The sequence below is a fragment of the Perna viridis genome, chromosome 14 (genome assembly GCF_037379345.1).
Source record: "Perna viridis isolate PV_CMFRI_1.1 ecotype Kerala chromosome 14, ASM3737934v1, whole genome shotgun sequence".
Lineage (NCBI taxonomy): Eukaryota > Metazoa > Mollusca > Bivalvia > Mytilida > Mytilidae > Perna > Perna viridis.
In genome coordinates this window covers 15169381-15188267 of record NC_142458.1, presented here as the reverse complement: position 1 = coordinate 15188267, position 18887 = coordinate 15169381, and the positions used below count along the sequence as shown (strand labels likewise).

Here is an 18887-nt window from a genome sequence, read left to right as displayed (position 1 = left end):
TAGTCACGAGACTTGAAAGTCAGCTGATACATACATATATATATATAACAAATCATGTGAGACACGAAAAAAATGCTACTTCATTATTTTCATTTTTCATTCGAATGAAATGAGCGTAGCGTACTCTGCATATAATTTATTTTTCAAGTTGAATTTATGAATATGTCTCACAATTATTTTAAATCTTCCTACTTACCGACTGGGTTTTTAAATCGAAACTGAAAGTAACTAAATGTATAAGCGAAAGCGAAAGTGCACAACAAAATAAAATAATAATAAAAAAAAAACAAAAAAAAAACGAAACGAACTAAACGAAACGAAACGAAATCAAAATGAAACGAATTCGAAGCAAATCGGGAAAAAAACGAATTGACCAATCAGTATTATGCAATACAAAAAGTATCAATTATACGATAACGAAATCTACCATCCACATACGTCCCCTCCCTCATAGGAACGTATGTGGATGGAGGGTTAATTAAGGAGGGGCGGATCCAGATACTATGAAAAGGAGAGGTGCCAGCCGGGGCTCCTAATAAAGGGAGGTCCTAGAAAATTATTTTCCCCTTTTTTTGTCAATTTTACATATGAAAAATATGTTAAATGATATTTTTTCCAATAAAAAGTGGAGTGCCAAAAATATTACGATATAAAGTTACAACATGTACGTAACCAGTGACGGATCTAGAAAGCGGGTGGTCACTGAGGCGGGTTGGCAGCCCACCCCTCTGGATCCGCCACGGTAACGTAACGTTAAATTGTAACTATACGTGTTTCAAGGAGTAAGCTCTCACCAGTAGCATTAGAATGAAATATATAGCTTTAGGAAGATCTAAATAAAAAAAAATAAAGAAGTACTCTGCCAAAGCTAGAGTAATCAAGGGAACCAAGATTCTAGCGGAAATCAAGAGAACGTAACCCTGGGACAAAGACCAGACACGGAAAACAGATAAACACAACAAAGAACACAATTTATACATAGTAACAAAAGTAAATGAGCAAGTAACTCGGGCTCCACTAAAACTTGGAGCATGGACCAGGTGCACCGGTAGGGTAATTAAGCGCCCTTTGCTTTTCTAGAAACTGCTTTTCTGCCGAATCCATCACCGAGAGGCTCTACATTTGTACCATGAAGAAGCCACTGAAATTTTTATTCATTATTCAAAACATTACTCGACTGGACATATCTCCACAAGAAAGCGCATATATGTAGGTAGAAATTGTTAATCACCGAATAATTTTCAATCAATCAATCAATCAGTATTCATTGTACAAGTACATGTACCAATGGTTCACTTATTTACACATTTTTAAGAACTATTTTTGTGCATAGGTGGCTATTGTCCGTCTATTGATCAGCATGCCATTTTTTAAACAGAATTAACCTTTATTTACATGTTATACAAAGAAACTCGTAACTTAATTCGTTTATTTTGGCCTCTGCAGAATTGAAAAAAAATCCAGCTCAGATGTTAATATTTCATAAAATGCATTTGAATTTTAATAGTCTAAGTCCAGTCATGTTTTAAATTATTCCAAACTGCACAGGTTTGTCTGTAGTCCGAGGGAGGATTGTGATAAAGTAAAGTTTAGACTTTTCAAAAAGTGGTGATGGATCTAATAAGTGTTAGTCTATGTAAGTATAAGAAAGTGGTTATGAAATAATTAAATCATAACTTTTAGTATATTTTGACTTTGTGTACCACCAGAAATACATGGATATATCTGTAATAAAGACAAGGTTTCAAATATCACTTTTGTTTAATGAGATACATCGCAAATGAACATTTCAACGGAAAGTGTATAATTCTGGCAGAAGCCTCAATGTTCAAACATTCTAGTGATTCTTTCCGTAAATGAAAGATTCAGATTGGTGAGCTTTAAACATGCACGCTTAAGATTTTTCTCGTTTTGCCAGATCTTTTCCAGCACTAGTACTTATTATCTCCCGTATTTTCTCTTTACCAATGTAAATTGGCTGTTGGAGAATAAAGATATATCAACTTAAAGAAGCTCGGGAGGATGTCAGCAATAGAAGCTTCCATATCAGTGATTGGGTTAACTTTATTCTGTCACGGGGTTTCTGTGTTGATAAGTTTAGATTGATTGATTGATTGATTGTTGGGGTTTAACGTCCGAGCAGCTATATTCAGACGATGAACATGAAATGGATAAGTTTTGAAAGTATTTTACAAGAATTTCATTTTTGAATATGGATGTGAACAGAATTACGGCATAAAGTTCAAAAGTTACAAAATCAAGTACATTTGTCTGATAATCCATCACTGTTAGAAAGTATGTCTCTCACAAGAAGGAAAACTAAAAAGACATTGCAAAAACATATTTAGTCAAACATGGTCCAAGTTGTCACTCTTAGTGTCGGTGTGATCCCATTTCACCTTAGCTGTGAATTACAGGTAAAATAGGTACATGTAAAAAAAGTTCTAAGGCGAAATGGGAATTTTTATATTTTTATGTTGTAAAAACAAAACACCAGACTAATGTGGTGTTGTAAAAATGATTAAGGCAAAATAATTATGAAACCAATTTTATAGGCTTTTTTCTTTTTTTTTCAAGCCACAAATTTAAAATTTCAGTATTTGAACACTTTTCAAGTTATGATTTGTCTTGATAAAAATTCGTTTAAAAAGATACTAATAAAATATATATAATTTGCTTCATATTTTAGTACACATACAATTCTGGGACTATTAAAAAAACACAAAAAATAAGTTCGAAAATGAGATATGAATTTGTTTAAAACAAATCTAATGACTGTATATGATTGAATAGTTACTATCGAGGTGCTTATTAAACATGTACACATATGTAGACGTATAATCTTCATATTCTTTATTTACTTGCAAATTCAATAAAATGACATTGCATATTTTGAAGCATAAGTAATTGATAATTCAATGAAATAAGCTAAACATCATATAATTGAGCGTTAACTTGTTTTTACATAAAGACAAATCACTGAAGAGATGCAGCCTCACCGTCTTCAAGCTTCACGGATTATTATATATGGTCTATGAACCTTCACAGTTGTGCCGCTGACCTCAGCCTGATACTGTCTTCTGCTGTTACTTTTAATTGTGTCCTGCAGGAATCTTGCTTTTATTACGATTTTGCTTATTCTTTGTTGTATGTTTAATATGAACATTTTTAATTTGCTTCTTCATTGTTTTATGCTTATAAATATTTGGATGTGCTTTTCTGTGCCAATTTGCTATCAAAGTGGTCAGCCATGTCATATTTATTTTGAATTTTGTTCTTTAAAAGTATCCATAAAAAAAGAAAAAGGTTGATTAAAATCAGAAAAAGGAAAACGCCATTCATAAAAAAAAATATTAAGACAAAAACCCAACTAATATCACTTAAACACTTCACAAAATAAAAATAAAGTAATTGACCAAAAATACCATGCAACAAACAATAGAAAGATTTACATACAAATGTGTATGTTTGGTTTAAATGCTATAATCCGTGCAGGTCCGGGTGTTAAAAGAATAGGCCTGCAGCAGCGCTAAGTTTGTCGTAAAAGGCGACTAAATATTGCCCAGAAACGTAGCCGGGGCTAGGCGCTCTACCCACAGAGCAACTGGGATGTGTGCCCCAGGTAGTGGAATGGGGTACCCCTGGCATGTTACATGCTATAATACGGAAAACCTGACCGCGAACCATAGTAGTGCACCGTGCTGGGAAAGATGCCACATTCCTCGCACGTTAAAGAACCCTGCTGTGGTATTCGATAGGAGTAGGAACCTTTGCGCTCCGCCACAGGAGGCTAAATTGCCCGACCTTACCCATCCTCCCTTTCCCTAGTGGCAATCAAAATTTGTCGACCCTATTATCCTTGTGTCCCATCCCATTTTTTTTTCATTTCATGTTCATTTTATCATCCATTTCATATTCATCGTCTGAATATAGCTGAAGTATTGCTGCTCGGACGTTAAACCCCGACAAACAAAAAAACATTAAATGCTATAAATACACAACTTGTACTTAAATTCACCTGTTTACACAAGTTCCCATTTCGCCTTAGTTTACCATAGGCGAAATGGGGATAATTTCATGTACCGAATTTGACAGCCAGCTAAGGCGAAATGGGAACAAGCCTTAGTATCTGCTCTATAACGAGAGCTACCATTGTGATCCTTTTTACATGTAGTAGTCTTAAGAACCTCAAGCTATAATGAAGCAGTGTATAAAATTTCAAAGGATACGTATCTAACATGAACAAAGACAAATACGTAAGATACGTTTTCATTCAAATCAGCATTTTGATAATCTACGCAGCGGGGCTTTCTGTAATAGTGCATAACCTTTTTATGCCCCCACCCCCCTCCCCCCGCAGCTATATATTGAGGCGTATTGTTTTACCGTCGCCCTCCGCCCGTCCCACAAATATTAAATAAATGAAACTTAATTTATATTTGCCATACTTTTAGTGTTAATCTCCCTATATATATTCTATACTCTATTCGCTACACTGCTCCATCGGAACAAATTGATACATGTACAGGGAAGATAATGTAAACTTATAGAAGGGTCGAAAAATTCCCTCCGATGTTAGAACTGCACATGTCAAATTTGCAAAGCAAATTTTGTGTTCGTTCCCTCTGCAGGACTCGAACTCGTACCACTGTGACATCTGAGGCAACACCGCCTTTACAAAGTCAAGCGCCCTAGACCACTCGGCCAGCTAGACTACAAAAATGTTACCTTGGACAAGCTGAAAGTTATTTAAAAAGTAATAACCGTTATGCGTGTCGCTTAAATATGAAATATTGGCCTAAAATTTTATTATATTCCTTGAATGTTCTTAAATTCCAAAATAAATACAAAAAGAAAGTGTTTTGTTTCTGTTTGTTTGTTTTTTTTTTTTGTTCGCACGAAAAAAGGGATTATTGGACATGGTTTTAGCTATATACGCTGATTACTCTATGGAGTACGAGAGCATGCGTAACGTCACAACAATCTAGGTCAAAAGGATGTTTGTACTGTACAAATTTCCGACACAGGGCTTATTGAGGAAGATTCAAACCGTCAAGTGTAAAATTCTTTTAGACGACCCTATAGGTGACCGATAATTATTGAAAAGCGAAAACTGATGTTCATCCAGAAACTATGTCAATTTGAACCTGATCACTTAACGAATAATGTGTTTCTATGTGTACTTAGACTTTCCAATTTCTTCATATTAACCTGTATCACAAACATTTAGGGTTTATCCCTGATATTATTATAACAGTACTTCTGAAAGAGTAATCAAAGGAACTAAGTATCTAGCGAAAATCAAACTAACGTAATCCATGGACAAAAACCAGACATAGAAAACAGACAAATACAACAAAGAACATAAATTAACCAAAATAATACATGCAAAGTAACAAAAGTAAATGAGCAACTCGGAATCCACAAAAAAGACTTCTATTTTCCGATACAGGTAGGGTAAGCGTCGTCTCCTTTTCCAGAAACACCCATCGAGTTGCTCATAAAAAGCCAAGTCCGGGGTAGACGAAAGAGGAAAGGAAAACTACATAAATAAATGTATGACACGTTGAACAAACCAGTTTCCATGGTGCAGATGGATACACCGTAACGATTAATGAGTTCGTGATAACGACCATAAAACTTCTGTAATGATGACATCAATCTTGTAACAACATAACCCTGTACCTGAAGCCTAATTGTAAGAAGTCTGGCGATGCAAAAACCTGCGTAGTTGCGACAATCTCTAGCATAACGTATGAGTTTTGACATGGAAACTCCATACACAGTTGCTGAAAGGATGTTGCCACAGATGAAAGGTAAGTTGACAATACGGAATGAAAAGTCTTCGCGTTTGTCGTATAGTTTGGTCAAATGTTCCTTTACCATTGCTCTCTAAGTGTTTGTCATGACATGAGGTTGATTTTAAAGTGTCTGTGGTGTCCTCTATATCTCAACCTCTTTCGGGTAAAAGGTGTAATGTATCAAATACCCGAAGCTAGAATTGTTAAACGATAATACGTTAATTATATAGCAGAAAATGATATTAAAGGATCTAGCTAAACGACGTTCATTCTTTTGGAGCAGGTATAAAGTCAACCTCATAAGAATGAAGGAATAGATCAGCGAAGAGAGGAGCACAATTTGTCCCCTTTGGAATGCCGGCCGTTTGTTGAAAAACGTGTCCACCACACTATATAAATATGTTGTTGATCAAAACTCCATTATTTTGAAAACATCTTCTTTGGTATATTTGGAAGATGATTGGAATTATTTTTTACAATGTATGAGGAACCTCCACCAAGAAGTATATATTTGTATCTAGGTGCACCGTCTTTTTGGAGTAACATCAATGTATAATGTTTTGGAATTGAGATTTTAACAATCGACTTTCATCATATTTATAATGACTTACATATTTTCACCAAAACTTACATGGAAGCGTATTGGAGACAGAACAGCCAGTGAATTGGAGAGCAACAGCGACTTTCTCAGATTTATTGAACTGTATATACCAATGAACATCTTATTGATATATGGATATAAGTAACATCAGCTGAGAAATTAAGAAAAAAAATATGTAGACGCGTGTCAAACATGTGGACCTTAGTACCATTACTCCAGAACTCTTCGTTTGCTGAATTATTTCTAATGACTATTTTTTGCTACTAAATTACAAAAAACTTTGATGTTGAGTGATCAAAATAAACTGCTTGTGAACAATCTTTCCACGAGGGTATTCACCAACCCAGTATTCAGAAGTGGTTGGATTAGATCTCCTTAAGATTATAATGCTGATGATGAGAGGTTACTCCTTGAAACAAGTGCACCGTATATCGTAATTTGCAAAAAAAAATATTATTAGTATTTTTTTGTATTTTCAAGCCAACTTTTACAGATGGACGCTTTTCATCTATGTAACAACATTCTGGAAGAAATACAGTTTTGAATTGAATTGAATTCATTATGTAACAACATTCTGGAATATTTCATCTTTGTATCAGCATTCTGGAAGAAATACAGTTTTGAATTAATTGAATTCGTGTGATAAGTAATATTTTGATACACAAGAAAAACATGAACGCAATTCAATTAGGGATAAATTTTGGCGTGTATAAAAAATACGTACAAAAATGTGTATGCTCTTATAAATCAGCAAAGCCGTTTTAGACACTGTATTTTGAGAGGTTCTTTGGTTTAGAGGCCCCCTTTATTTGGCAAATTATACTAATTTCGTGGAAAGTATGGGCATAATTGAGCATAAAACCGGAAAAACCCTTTTCTGCACCCTTATCTTTACCTACACCTTTTTGTGTATGAAGACGATGGTTGCAAGATAAAATAATTTTAAGATTCTGATTCCATATTATCAACGAAGTTGCTTTCACACAAAATGATTTATTCGATGATTCCTTGGTGTGTAGTAGTTGCTGCTAATATAATTCCACAGGGCTTGTAAGTCTCATCTCGTGCCTATGTGAATTCACGAGAAGGAAGGGCACCCAACTCTCATTTAAAGCATAGTGGATGTTTTTAGAGTTAACACTATAATGGTACCAGGATGAATAACACATGGAGAACGCGAATTAAAAGCACTGAGTTGTTTTGATAAATAATTAAGCTGTTTTTATTACTGATGATTTGTCTGAAAAATATTTTGTCTTTTTATTTAGCTCTAACTCAATTGTCACAATGGTAGCTAACGACTTGTTAGTCATTGTACAAGTTATACTTTATTGTTTCGATTTACTGTACAGAACTTCATCAAAACAATGACAAAGGTTGCCTTACAACATGTCGGTAAGGTGAACCAAAGGGTAATAAAAAAACCGCATTCAAATAGAAAAAAAACACTGTTACTTTAAAATTCACTTGATATAGTGTCAAATGTTCAAAAGTTCGTTTGTGATTATACAAATATGTTCAAAGAAACCTTCTAAAACGAACCCAATTTTTACTTCAAAATTTGATCGGTTTAAACAAGTGGTTTGGTTTTCCAAGGTTCAAAATATATTTTAATTGATATACGCTTAACAGTTTTTTGTATAATGATAGGTATCGTAATAGCACAAAATAAATAATTCTGATGACTCTCGTCAAATGACCATGTGAATTCACGGGAATGGGTACCAAACTCACATTTTAAAAGCAGTCAATGATTTTCTGTAGAGTATACACTACAATGGTACTAATGCATTTTAAAAACCGCGTACATACATCGGTAAAACTACAACGTTTAACTGTTCATTGTTAACATGCTTTATTTCTCATATATATATATATATATAGCTGTCTTAAGTGAAATATCTTGGAATCGTGTTTTTCATCCATTACAGATGTACTACTTCTTTTGAATTATGGTTTAAAAGGCAAGTCATTTTCTCCTATGACTTTTATATTTTTATTGACTCTAACTAAGATTTATTTGCTGGTAAATATTGCAACGTCGAAGAATACATTGTTTGAAATCCTAAAATGTACTTTTTACTTCAAAACAAAATTATCAATTACGTATCAAAACTTCCATTACTAGACAAATACATATGTATTTTGGGAAAATGTAGATTATTTCTTGATTGCTCATAATATCAGAGTTGACATGTGTCATTTATTATATGAGGGAATTCTTTTTCAGATATCAGTCCTTAGTTGAAATATATTCAGTTTCGTCTAAAGCAATGGGTATTGATTATTTTATGTAAATTCTTCTTTATTCTGGTATGACCACTGATATACCGACTGTGACACTACAGTTATACCGACTGTGACTCTTTAGTATACAAATGCTATTTATTCACCACCGGTATATTTACTCCGTAATAGAAGAGAGAAGTTTTGCGATCTTTGAAAATTTTGAAATTTTAGGAAAACGGTAGTATTTATTTTCTCATAGCCGACAATACTAACCTTTTCAGTAATTTTTAATGAAAAACTAGGACTCAAAAACCATTTTTCGTTGAAGTTCTGTCATTCAGAGACAAATCACCGTTGCAATAGTGGTTGATCATTTTTTTCTACCAGAATTTTTGCATTTGTTTGGTTCCAGTTGTAAAATGCTGCCTTAAAAATATAAACTATGTATTTGCAATGATGAACCAAATATTTGTTTTTTAAACTTAAATTCTTTATAAACGTGATAAAACTGAGAGAAAAAAAAACATCATTACAAACTTTGAAAGTATGCCAATATGTCCTTTCAAAGTTCTACTTCCTTTCGTCTGAATAGGGTACACACTAATTCAAACTAATACAGGGAAATAATGTAACCATATTGGGATCCACAAAATACACATGGATGATTTAGGGTTCTTTTATTGATAAACTCAGGTTAACTGTCTGGTATAATACAGTATGACACATACAAAACCTCAAATACAAGTTCCAGAAACTCAGCAATACAACTAAACTTCCAAAGTAGATTTATGTTGAAATACTAGGCAGAAACCCTAGACTAAGTTATAAAAATCTCAAGGAAATCAATATGTCTGCCATCCAGCTCAGCAAACTCAAAGAGAATAATACTCACATTCCAAAGGAAACCCCAAAGAGAATTTTAAAGTACATGTGACCTGAATTGACCAAAAAATAAAAGGGAAATAAAGAGTTCTATAAATAGCTCATCAGCTGATAGGTGAATCCATCAGTCAAAGTAAATGATTACCAATTACACTGATACAAGTAACAACATGTATACATTTTAATATAAATGTGAGCAAGTTTTAATAAACATATAAACCATTCGTTTATTAATCTCAAATCATATATCATATAATAAATAAAATACAATACATATATAGAAAGAGTAACATTAAATGAATATTATATCCACAGTCAATTCCTGGTTAAATTCCACTCTGCCACATATTCCCCCGGGCCGGTAAATGACGTCTCGGCATTTCATTAATGTACTAAGGTGAGGTATGTGTCTCCAATATCTTGAGAATTGAACGCCCTACCTCTGTCTGCAAATCCTTTAGTAAACTAGAACCAGAAGCTAGAGTTGTAATGAACTTAACTCTCTTTTCCCAGTCACTTTGTGGTTTTCCTATTGCAGACTTGGTCATAAGGTACTCATTAGAACTAAATCTTTCTGGTGGCCTCCGTTCTCTGGTGGAACGTCTCAGAACCGGTGTATCTTCCGCATCTGTATCCGGAGAACTATCACTACCAGAATGGTTGATTTCCTGAGTAGTCTCCTCTTGGTCTGTTGAAGCGCTTCTGTTATCCTCAACATCAGACTGGCTATCGTTGACAATGATGATATCTTCCGATTGATGGGCGTCCCCTCCAGTCTCTGTTGACTCCTCATCAGGTCTCTGAACAGAATCCACATCAGCAATGACTAAACCACTGTTGCTCTGCTCCTTTTCCCCAATGACATGATGAACCCATACTGACTCTTCATCTGATGCAACATCCTCTGTTTCATCATGTTTGGTTTGGTCCGGTTCTTTGGCAGGTATCAAACTTGCAGGTGTTGCTTTCCGTGGTGCAGGTGTTGGTCTGTCTCGAAGTATTCCAATAGGTAAAAGTAAGTTGCGATGAACAGTCCTGGTTCTTCCTTCCCCATTCTCCTTCCTCACCACAAAAACTGGAATGTCCTCATTCTTCTGAGTAATCACTATGGGTCATGCTCCCATCGGTCAGCAAGTTTATGTTTTCCCTCAAACGCAACTACTTTCACCAACACTTTGTCACCTTCTTTCACTGTTCCTCCTCTAACTTTAATATCATAATTGTCCTTCTGCTTCTCTCTAGCTTTCTCTGCAGCAGCCTGTGCTAGTCGATGTGCCTCTGCTATTCGTTCCGCAATTCCTGGATACATTTTGATGATGGTTCCTTCTCATTCTCTCTAAGTCCAAACACTGCGTCAACTGGAATTCTTGGATTTCTGCCAAACATCAGTGCTTTCATGTCGAGTACAGTTGTAATAATGCACCATTGGTCCAACATGTGCCTTCCAGTTGATTTTCTTTTCCTCCTCGAGTGAATCAAGCATGCCCAGAAGAGTACGATTGAACCTCTCCGTCATTCCTTTTCCCATCGCATGATAACTGGTGGTGCATGATTTCTTCATGGCGGTGATGGTACACAACTCCTCCATGATCTGGCTCTCAAAGTTGGCTCCCTGGTCACTGTGTATCCTGTTTGGTATGCCATAATGGACTATGAATTGGTTGTAAAAAGCTTCAGCGGTGGTTTTAGCAAGCTGGTTTCTCGTTGGTACTGCCACAGCAAATCTGGTAAAATGATCTGTGATCACCAATATGTGTTTATGTCCTCCCTTTGATCTTTCTAAGGTCAGATAGTCCATACAAACCAATTCCAATGGTGATGTAGTGGTAATGTTCACTAGAGGTGCTCGCTGATTGGTCTGCGATTTCCTCCGTACACACCTTCCACATTTCTCAATCCATTCCACAATATCCTTGTGCATCCCAGGCCAATAAAACCCATCTCTTACTAAAGATGTTGTGCGATCTTTTCCAGGGTGACCATAATCATCATGCAAAGTCTCAAGAACAGTTGGCACATGAATAGTTGGCAATACTAGCTGATTCCTAGTTCCGTCCTCTGTTGTTGTTGACCGGTACAAAACTCCATCAAAGAGGCGTAGGTGACTGAACTGTTTCCTAAGCAAATTAGTTCCAATCTGTTTGCTGGATGGTTTAGAGTTTCTCTTAAGATGTTCCACAATAATCCTAATGTCTGGATCTTGTTGTTGTACTTTCACCCAGTCGATGATATTACCAGTCTCCAATCCAGTAGGATCTTCATCATCTAGTATAACATCCGAGGTTAGTGACATACTCTCCACATAGGACTTTGGAATCACTGAGTTGCATATTGCCTGCACCGATTCGTTGTTTATCGTTGGTAGACGACGCATGGCATCAGCATCTGAATTGTTTCTTCCAGGGCGGTACTTGACGTCAAAGTCAAATGCTGCAAGCGAAGCAAGCCAACGGTGTCAGTGGCATCCAACTTAGCAGTGGTAAGGACATAGGTTAACGGATTGTTGTCAGTCACGACTGTGAACTTCTGGCCATACAAGTAATCTCTGAATTTGTCGCTAATTGCCCATTTCAATGCCAGGAACTTTCTTTTGTGTGGTGGGTAGTTCTTTTCCGCTTTGCTGATTCCACGACTGGCAAAGCTGATGACTTTAAGCTGTTCTCCTTGTTGTTGGTAAAGGACTGCGTCTAGTGCGTCTCCTGAAGCATCTGTATGTAACTCATAAGGAAGGGAACTGTCAGCATATCCTAGAATTGGTGCTGTGCTGAGTCTTTCTTTTAGTGTCTTAAAGGCCGTTTCTTGCAGCTCACCCCAATCCTTGATTGACAACTTTTTGTTATTTTTTTTTTGGTCTTCTTGTTTGGAGTAGGAATCATATCTGTTAAAGGCCTGCTGATCTTACTAAAGTCTTTGATGAATCTTCTGAAATACCCTACAAACCCTAGTAATCTACATACGTCCTCCGGTGTTGTTGGTTTGGGCCATTCCTCTACCTTCTCTGTCTTTGCTGGGTCGATTTCCAATCCATACTCTGATACAACGTGGCCTACGTACTTAACCTTCCTCTTGAAGAATTCACATTTGGTAGGTGCTAGCTTCAAGTTGGAGTCTCTGATGCGTTGAAAGATCAGTCTGACGTTTTCTAGATGTTCCTCATATGTTCTACCATAAACTATGATGTCGTCGATAAAAATGCAACAGATCCTGAAGTTGTAATCGGCCAAGCAGTTCTCCATAAGGCGTTGGTAAGTTGCTGGTGCATTAGTCAGTCCGAACGGCATCCTGTTGAACTCATAAAAACCAAGGGGTCCAACTGAGAAGGCGGTCCGCTCCTTGTGTTCCTCGAGTATCTCCACTTGATGGTATCCGGACTTCATGTCAATCACAGAAAAAAACTTACTTCCAGAGCAGCAGTTAAGTAACTCCTCTATACGTGGCAAAGCATACTTATCTCTCTTCGTCTGCTGATTAAGCTGTCTATAATCCACACACATTCTGAGGGATCCATTCTTATTCCGTACCAAAACCACATTCGAAGCAAAGGGTGACCGTGAATGCCGGATAATTCCAATGTCCAATAACTGCCTAAGATGGGTACGGACCTCATCGTACATGGATAATGGTATGCTTCGGTATCTCTGCTTGAATGGTTGTTCATCGAGAAGATCTATCCTGTGTTTTACTTGGTTAGTACAACCAACATTATGATCTCCTCTGCTAAAAATGTCGCTGTAGTAGACTATAAGATCTTTACCTTTCTGAAGTTGGGTATCTGTCAAATCGCTTTGAGTAATGTCTACCAATTCTAACAAATTTAAGTTGTCATCTGGTTTTAGGTTTGGTTGGTGTTCCACAGTAACTGGTTGGACTTCACATATGATGCCCTTCTTTGGTATTGTAATTGTCCTTGTTCTGGTATTAGCTATCTTTACAGTGATAGTACCATTTTGTTTATAGTTGTATGGAAGGCAGGTTGGTTGAATCTCAATGTCCTTGTTGGTAGATGATAAAGTGGATGAGTGCAAAATAGACAGTGATTGCTGATATGGCATCTCCTTGTCATAAAACGTCTCAACTTCAGTGACCCTGTTAGGTGGAATGGTGATTTGCTGTTGTAGTATAACTATTGCAAGATGGTCATTGTTGCTAGTAAGCATCTTTTCCCTCATGGATATACAACGACGAAACGATAGAAACCATGGTGTTGATAACTGAGTATTCTGTAAATATGGTTGTCCATTCTCCTCTTTAAGTTTCTCCATCATTCGATTTAAGATGTTGGTACCAATGAGAACTGGTACGTGATAACTATAGCGGCTGTCAGGTGTGACTAAAAATAGCTGACGGGTAGTTGAGTTGGTATCGCTAGGTGTTTTGATGTCTACTTCAATGTATCCTAAATATGGTAATGATGTACCTCCTGCATATTCTATTTCCAAAAGCTGATCCAAAGTATGTAGGCGCACTGTGTCTCGAAGATGTTTTAAGTAAAAAAATTCTGAAATGGTTGAAACGGTACTGCCAGTATCCAATAAAGCTGAAATTCTATAACCATTGATTATAACGTCTGCTTCTGTAGGTTGTCCAAATAAATCTGTTGGTATGGTACTCTTTACAATATGATTACGTCTGCAAATGGGACCTGAATTCCTAAAGCCTTTTACCGGCCCCTCCGTAAAGGCTTCCTGGCGTTTAAATAACGTTGTGAATGATCCAAGTTGATTCTGCATCCAATCTGAATATGACCCTCCAAACCACAACGGTAACAGCGAACTGTCTCCTGGTTCCTTGGTGGTCTTTGGTATTGCTGCTGAGTTGGTTGGTTTGTCGGTTGAAATACCTGTTGGTTGTTCTAATCTTGGTTTGATTGTGGTAGATTTTGGTAGTTTGTTTGCGATCTTTGTTGTGGTTGCCAATTTAAACTCTGTTTTGGTTGTCGATTATAACATCCTCTACCTGAGTTATAGTTTCCTCTCTGGTTGGGTTGATTACTACTCTGAGTATGGTAGGGCTGATAGTTACCTTGAGTTTGCTTTGGCCGATAACTGTTGGAAAAGTTCTGTTGTTGACGTTGTAACTCTGCAACTGTATGAGTAAGTTGACTAACCATTCCCATGAGCTGCTCGACATTGGTCGGTTCTACTGATGTAGCGGCTTTGACAGTATTTGGCTTACCTGTAAACTTCTTTGGCATGTGGTCTCTCTCTAGCTGTCGAAGTGCTACTCTCAGCTTGTTGAAGTCTTTGATAGTATCAAACTTATGTCCACTAACATCCTTCAACTCTGGTCTAAGTCCTGTGTACAGCATGCTGTGTAGCATGTTGTTCACTTCCTTGGGCAGTATAAGTTGCTTCTCCACTGCTCTTCCAAGGATCTCTTGTAGACGGTTACTCCAAGTAGTAACATCTTCATCATCCTTCTGACGTGCACTATAGAATTCCGCAAGGATCTGTTCTTTATTGTCTACGTTACCATAAATACTGTCAAGAGTTGCCAGTAAGTCATCAATGGTCTTGTGGTCCTGGTACATCACCATTCTAGCTGCTGATCCAGTCAATGACCGACGAATAGCTAAGTCTTTCTGTATTGTACTGTATGAAAGATCCTTTTGTATCATCCTAACTTCGTATCGCCATATGTCATAAGGAGTTTCACATTTATTGTCTCCACCAGAAAAACTTCTAAGCTTGGGTGGCTGTGATGAAGTTGTGTACACCACTGGTTTGGTATCCATCGCATAAGTCCTCTGCTTTGGAATAGTTCCAGTAGCTGAAGTTGGTGGATCGGTTGGTAATGTAAGTCCATCAGTCTCCTGTTTCTGCCTTGTCTGGGCTGTGTAGTCTTTTATCCATTGATCAAAATCCTCTGGCGTATCACCCTTTGGGTTAAGGCCCATCATCTGGAAAGTCTTAAACATGGTATCATACTGTTGCTGTAAAACTGTTGGACTGGTAGGTTCCTGCTTAGTATCATCAGTCGATGCCATGATAATGATTTGTAGGTAACCAAATATCAATAGTCTCTGACATAGATATACAGTCACAAATATATAACTACTCAAATTCCAAATAAGGTACTGATTTACAAAAGTATATACCTACCTTTACTATAAATAGACAGCTAACTTAATACATCTATAAAAAAATTGGGGTGAGATGTTAAGCTTCTACGTTAACAAACTCATAAAATGAGGATAATTTTACACAAACAAGTAATGGAAAGTCAATTACTTATAGTCAGGTTTCTCAACTAGTATAAGTTGGTATACAAGAACTTAAAATACAAAATCAAAGCATAACTGCTTTCAATTTACATGTATACTGTGGCCTATGTGTCACCAAAGTATCTCGTACTTTGTATGAATAGACTACCCTATAAGTGTCTACAGATTCACCAATAATCTGACTGAACTACATGACCAATGACTAGAGATGACTGACCCTGACTCAACTAAGAAATGTATAAATGGAATTGAAGTATACCCTCAGCAAAGAAAGAAAAAAAATACCTCAAAAGTATCTGCTAAAGCTGAAATAAAAAATAAGGGTAGGTTCAAGGTATGTGCGAGGTCAGTGTTATGCTGCTTTAAATGTTAGTTTAGGTATGCATGCAAGTACGCGAGTGACACGATCAAACATGCGCACAGTCAAGTGATTTAAAAGTTTAACTCGGTTTATTAAAGTTTAACTTATTTATCCAAGTTTAATCTGATTTAAATCAAAAATCAAGATTTTATCTGAAATGTTCAAAGTAAAAACAAAATTGTATTGATGCACTCAAACAATAATGTACAAGAGACAAACACATAAACTACAAGACAATTTAAATGTACACACACACAATAATACTAATGTACTAACAGTAACACATAGTTATCAAACTCAATCACATACGAGCAAGATACCTGTGTGTGATATGCAAAAAGTTTGCACGGTATATGTGTATGCAAGTGTAAGCTATATGCAAGTTGTTGTCAAATGTTACATTCTGCAATAAATGCACATCTACTAATCAATCAAATATGCACTCTGTTTTAAATGTGTACAAAAGTAATTAAAAAAATCAATAAATAAATAGTTTTAATTTGTGTCACCAAATATAACAATAAACTATTCACACCTCAATGTAAACAAAGGATTTGTTTACATTTGCACATCTACTTCCTGTGACCTTAAACTCATGTGACCTATGAGTGAGTGTGTCACTGTCAGCGAAAAAGGGGTCGAGTCTCAATAAACAAATTAAATGTAAAATATATATATATATATATGAATACAAATGCCTAATGCACTCAGGTTTTAACAATACGCAGTTCCTGTAAAGTATTACAGCATTGTATTGACTTATTTCTAAACTACACTAAATACAGATCTTATTTTCCAAAATCAAAAACAGCTGATTTTTTAACACCTTTTTTTGACAAAGTTTCTTTTCATAAAAATTCATAAAAATTTTTAAATGACAGTTACAGTACACACAAAACACAAATAAACGTACAACACAAAGGTGACATCAAACCTTTATAGTCCGGTTTAAAGCTGAAAAACACTCTAATTAAATTGTCTAAGTGCTGTTAAATTTTCCGCCGGTTGACGACTTCCGGAAGTTTACAAACTCGGATCGGTTACACTAAATTACTGAATGCTGGTCCCGGGAACAATATTAAAAGTTCGTTGCAACATCAAACAGGATTCCAAGCCATCAAACACGTTGGGCGCCATTGTAACCATATTGGGATCCACAAAATACACATGGATGATTTAGGGTTCTTTTATTGATAAGGCAGATTCGAATCTGTTACAAATAAATTAATTGACCTGCTTACCTCTCAAATAGATGAAAAGGTCAAGTTAACTGTCTGGTATAATACAGTATGACACATACAAAACCTCAAATACAAGTTCCAGAAACTCAGCAATACAACTAAACTTCCAAAGTAGATTTATGTTGAAATACTAGGCAGAAACTATAGACTAAGTTATAAAAATCTCAAGGAAATCAATATGTCTGCCATCCAGCTCAGCAAACTCAAAGAGAATAATACTCACATTCCAAAGGAAACCCCAAAGAGAATTTTAAAGTACATGTGACCTGAATTGACTAATAAATAAAAGAGAAATAAAGAGTTCTATAAATAGCTCATCAGCTGATAGGTGAATCAATCAGTCAAAGTAAATGATTACCAATTACACTGATACAAGTAACAACATGTATACATTTTAATATAAATGTGAGCAAGTTTTAATAAACATATAAACCATTCGTTTATTAATCTCAAATCATATATCATATAATAAAAAAAATACAATACATATATAGAAAGAGTAACATTAAATGAATATTATATCCACAGTCAATTCCTGGTTAAATTCCACTCTGCCACAATAATTACTACTATTTATCCTTAACCTATCATTTTGTTTGAAAAGCCTGTATCAAGTCCGAATCATTGCCTTACCAGCTTCTCCGGTGATGTTACATCTATTTTGAATTTGATTATGGATGGGATTAGTGTTCAGTAATTTTGCTGTTACACTTATTAGAAGTGAATCATAATTTATTGACTTAAAAGACTAAAGTAATGTATTTTAATGATATACACCAGGATTGTTTCCCTTCCATTACTAACAAATAAATATGTTAAATTCGAATGTTGAATAATTGTGTCATTACAACTTTGACTCTGATGCTTTACAAAGTCAGGACCACCGCGGTTGTTACCACCGTCCCAATGTTACCATTCAATTGTCAATTTTTACAGATCAACTTTCCTTTTTGACTATTGCCTAGAATTCATCAATTGTTTTTACTCCTAATATCTTTCAGTAGAGAGTTAATCGTATAGAGGAAACAATCGATATGTTGGCCCTAAATTTGACAGATGGTACAGTAACCTATTTAATCCTGATCTTTTAACCATTCCAAAGCCTCCAAAGAACCCAAACAATGAGAAAGAGTGCCCACAAGAGTCTCTAACAGGTAGTTTTCTTGATTATTTGTTTCCTTTTTATGTGTGATGAATTGTTCAGTCAGTTATTCATCAAATACTAATTCACGAGATTTCTATAATTTAAAGGAAACAACATTTTCGAAACAAAAAAAAAGAAAAAGAAAAGAAAATATCAGGCACTGGGTTCTGGGTGAAACATGAGACAAATAAAAAAAGTTTAAAGTTTAATTTGACTATTTGCACAATCTGAATCGATGAAAAATATATAATTTTCCATATCAATTCGGCCAATATATTTATACTATCATTGAAATGCACTGAAAATGAACATTCTAAGGACAGATAACTCGTCAAAAACCTCATTTGCAGAAAATTGCAGTCTCAACGAGCTTAACTTGTAGATTATTTTTCTCTAAAAATTTCA

General features: G+C 35.8%; 1 long non-coding RNA gene and 1 pseudogene across 1 annotated transcript; one reads left to right on the top strand and one right to left on the bottom strand.

Annotated features, from left to right (window-relative positions):
• Positions 1-4979: 4979 nt before the first annotated feature.
• Positions 4980-7036, top strand: LOC148598344 (uncharacterized). The gene is made up of 2 exons (XR_015918510.1): positions 4980-5085; positions 6085-7036. It is a non-coding gene; the product is annotated as an uncharacterized LOC148598344 (long non-coding RNA).
• Positions 7037-9905: 2869 nt separating this feature from the next.
• On the bottom strand, positions 9906-11806 carry LOC148598343 (uncharacterized; annotated as a pseudogene).
• Positions 11807-18887: the final 7081 nt, after the last annotated feature.